Raw genomic sequence first — 4,816 nt, forward strand, 5'->3', positions numbered from 1 at the left:
TTCCTGTTTACTTGGAAAACAGGTGCCAAAGCAAATGGCACACCTGGCATTCTGGCTTCATATCCAGTGATCACTCTGTAATACCAGGCTGCTCTCTCTGTTCCACATGTATATTGGCTAAGTCAATAAAACTAAGTTCCAAAACTCTCTCAGTCCTGAAGAAGCCCCCGAATATCATAATGAAGCCCCCGAATATCATAATGAAGCCCCCAACATGTGTTGCTAACAGACCACCAGAGGCACTGCCTCTTCTCAGCCAGCCACCATCGCCGGACATCAGAGCTGTGCCTGAAGGCAGGTCTTAGTTCCTCCTCCCACGCAGTCGCCCTGCAGATTCAACGAAGGACCCTGAAGCAGAGGATTTCATCAGAGAGAAATGCTTCTTCGGGGACGTGGTCTCTGAGCCATGTTACATGAGCTGCAGACAGTTGTTGAGAAACTGTAATACGCAAATGGATGTGCTAAAGTCCATGGGTTTTGCTAGGTGGGGAATCACGACACCCGAGTATGAAACCTTGGCAAAGTCCCCACTCTCATCTGGAAAGTGAGAAGAGTGGACTCGGTGATCTCTAACCTTCGGGATGGACTAACACTCCATCTGGTGAGCACAAAGGCCACAGCAGTGCTCACTGCAAAAGAGTCCAGTGGCTGCTGTACCCAGAGATAAAGTAGAGAAATAAGCTGACGGAGGCAATCAGCATCTTTCGAAAACAGCAAAAGAATGCTGTATATCAATCAGCAAGTAACTGCTAATCTTATCAGAAAGCTCCCCGTCAAGAACAAATCCTAATCTTACTTATCAGCCCATCAGCACGTGCATCAGTGATCACTGCGCTTTCATCATTTACAAGAAAGACGAGGTGTCCCCGTCCCCAGACTGAACCGGCCTTTCACCCATCGCTCCCAACTGAACTCGATTCCTCAAATTCAATGATGAGGAAATTAAAATAACTAAAACTAAGAGAACTATGACAAATCCCCTTTTTCAATGAACCTGCTTCCTCGTCTCTCCTGGGACTCCTCCATTGTGCTCAGAAACCACCTTGAGGCAGCCTGGGGTGTGAGAAAAGGAACCCGAGAAGCTCTTCTCCCATAGCTACATCTTGGGCAGTTTTTTAACCTCTCCGAACTTCCATTTTCTCCTCTGCACTTCAAAGCCTGTCCCCCTCCCCTGCAGAATCAATAAGAGGATGAAAAAACAGGTGTCAAGAGACTCTGTAAAGTGTTGGAATATTTTATAATGAAGGTACCTCAGATCCAATAGCCTTTTCGTTTTATGAATTCAAAGCAGTCCCTGGGCACTCACTTCATTTGTTCATTCAGCAAACATTTATGGAGCACCTACTACAGGCCAGACGCCACCTGCCAGGCACTGAGGACCCGATGGTGAGCAAAGCAGCCGCAGTCCATGATCTGATAGGACCGCATTACACTGCTCCAAGGGAGACAGACATAACCAACAATTATACGGAAGAACATATCATTACACCCTGCAGGCCATGCTAACGATTTGGCCTTTTTTTCCTAAGAGAAATTAGAAACCACTGGAGGGTTTTAAGCAGAAGAATGGCATGTTCAGATCATCCTAGCTGCCTTGCACCAGCCCTGGGCCAGACTTTGAATGTGACAGGAGGAACAAATGCAGACTCCTAACCCTGTGAAGTCTAGCGGGGGAGTCACGAGGAAGTCGCTGCTGGTCGGCAGTGTTATTACATGCTACAGCAGCAGGGCCTTGTGGGAGCCTAATGGGGAGACGATCTATAAATGCTAGTGGACTAAAACTGTTGGAGATATGGTGCCTAGAGGAAAACAACAACAGAACAAGGACACGAAATAAGAACTAAGAATTAAAGAAATAAGAAATAAGAATTAAAATGGTGACGGTCCCTAATTCCATATAATAGATCTTACTGCCACAAAAAGAGACACAACAAGTTCTCCTGAATTTATTGTTTTCCATAAATATTTAATTATTCAGAAATGTACCAAAAGCACAGACTTCCCTTGACCTAGTTATCAAGCTTATACAAGAGTGCGTGAGAATTACTGTAACCAATAAACACGAATTTAATTATGTGCATTATTCTTTCTTTCGTCTCCAATAAGATGATCTTCAAAAAAAAAACTCTGACTGTTGAAGCCAAATATTTAATTTTGCTTGATTACTCAAGTAATTGTCTTAACCCTAAAACCTTATAATAAAAATATTTAAATCCTACAGAGGGCAAGTTTAATGTAAGTTCACGTTAGTTCATCTTATTGCATTAGTTCATATTAAACATCCATTTTTACAACACAAGCCCTCGGTTTCTGGACTGGCCGAGACAGGGCCCACCCTCGGGGCGGCTTTGTCCTCCCCCTCACCTCTTCCTGCTGCTGCCACAGGCTTGCGCCTGCTCTCCCAACACAGGCTGAGCTCTGCCTGCCACCCTGGGTGCCCCCCCCCACACCAACACAGAGCACCCTCAAAGCCCTCTAACGGTGGCCGGGAGAGAACACGACCCTAGCTTTCTAGCTCGCGTTTACCGGGCGCTCACGGTGTGCACACGACGCTGAGTCCTGTTCTATAGCATCTTCTTGAAGCTCTGTGAGAACCATGAGGTGATTAGTACTATCACACTCCCTGTATCCACGAGGACACAGAGGAGTGGTCACATGCCCAAAACCACGGGGCTCTTGAGTGGCAGAGTCAGGGCACGAACCCGCACTGTCCTGACCCCCACGTCTGTGCTTTCAGCGCTGCTCTATCCACCTCCCCGATGCTCAGAGGTGAATCTCACAATGATCTGAAGCTCTGCAGAAAAACCATAGAAGGATTTGCTGCTCTGGGTCTTCACGGTCTCTCGCTAAGTGCAGGTGAGACAGGCCTGACTCGTGCCTGCCACAGGAAAAGCCCTGGGTGCAGGTGATCAGACAAAGCGAAGGCGCTGGTCGTGGTGCTGAGCTGGAAACCGCCTTTGAGAAGAGCTTGTGCGAACGACGGGGAGGAAACACATGTGGGCAAACCCAGAGCCCTGGAGTCAACAAGGCCCGTGAGGAACGGGCTTCCTGAGCACTTTGTGACTTTAGAGCTGGTTTCCCGGATACCTCGGCCATAACTTTCACCTTCACTACCCAAATAGCACCATTACCACTACACTAGAACCCAGAGAGAACGCCAAAGGGGTGCTTCTTGGTGCTCCCACAGCAATGAGGCTCATTAAAATGACAGAGAACACTCTGTAAGTATCAGCTCCTGTCAGGCACCGCGCCACACAGGCCACCACATTATTTCACTGAATCGACAATAGCCCCAAGTGAGGTGCCACTGCTATCTCCATTTTACAAATCAGTAAACTGAGACTCGGAGCAGAGACCACACTTGCCCAAGGTCACAGAGGCTGTGTGTGGAAGAGCTGGGACTTGAACGCAAGTCTGCCTGGCTTCAGAGCTTGTATCTGCCTGGCCACTTCACTGGATGCCCTCTATCACAGCCAGTCACCTTCTGGTCACCTTCTGTTTGTGCACGACCCCTCCACCCGCTGACCATCAGCTCCCCAAGGGCAGGATGGGGCTCCTTCAGCTCTATATGTCCAACATCCAGCAAAGGGTTTAGCCCAAAGCAGGGGCCCAGCGAGGCTGGTGAATGAATGCCTGCCTGAGGGAAGTGATACCTCCTCTCTTTAAGAAATACAGAAATGCAGCAGGATGCCCCTCACAGAAACCAATCCAACCAACTCTCCCCGCCCCTGTTCAAAATCTACAGACGCCCTACTCAGCTCCCTCTGGCCTGCTCCTCCACGACCCTGCCCAGGGACAGGTGAGCAGCCACACTTCTGAGGAAAGGAGAGGCGAGCTTCGGCAAGCCCAGCAGTTCCTTTGCAGACTGGTCCTTTACTCAGCATCCTCATCTTGTCCTGGAGCATCTGGAGCAAATATTTCTTTCCTCTCCAATCCCTAAGACTTTGTAGGACAAGTATCACCAGCCACACCCAAACTCTACAGATGGTATATGACACAGCACTTGCCTGTCTCAGAGTCGGCACTCAAATACTTGGGGGATGAAGTAGTAGGATCTAGAGTCTGCATTTCACCAGAGACCTCACGACTTATCAGTAAGAGTTCGCCGACACGTGGTAGCACGACTTGTCTGCGCAGAGGTCCACCACAATGTCCACCAAAAGCCTGCCCTGGATCCCCGGCAGCAAGGAAAGCAGGAGACCTCCCCCGTGCAGGGAGGAGACTGAGCACGAGGCATGCGACAACGACGTGCACGCTCCCATCGAGACACGCACACAAGGAAAGTCGAGGGAGCACGGACAGGAGTAGTCATTTGTACCCACGATGGAGCAGGTTTCACAAAGGAGGGGAAATTTGAGCTGGGAAGCCATCCTCAGTCACCCAGGGAGAAGTCACCGTTTCTTGCCTCCACCTCCCCACCATCAGGCCCAGCCTGCTGTTCTACAATCGGTGCCTTGTATCCCCGTCTTCCTGCACAGCATGTGAGCATCTCAAGGGCAAGGGTTTGGGGCATTTTCCGTGGCTCACCCTCAACTGCCCACTCAAACAAAGAATAAGAGCGTCTACGTCACAGTGTTACTGACACAGCAGCCATCCCTGCTACAGCCTGCTATTTGCCGCAAGTTCTAGGCCTGCATGGTCTCACTTCCTCTACACAAAAACTCCAAAGGCAGATCCTGCTATCGATCATCATCCATTTTACAGATAAGGAAAACAAAATATAGAAAGACTAGGTAAATTGTTCATAGTCGTGCAGTAAGTGACAGAGCTGAACTCTGAATCAGGTTTGAATAGAAAATCAGTTTCCAGTTACTAG

The sequence above is a fragment of the Pteropus vampyrus genome, unplaced genomic scaffold (genome assembly GCF_000151845.1).
Source record: "Pteropus vampyrus isolate Shadow unplaced genomic scaffold, Pvam_2.0 Scaffold95, whole genome shotgun sequence".
NCBI lineage: Eukaryota > Metazoa > Chordata > Mammalia > Chiroptera > Pteropodidae > Pteropus > Pteropus vampyrus.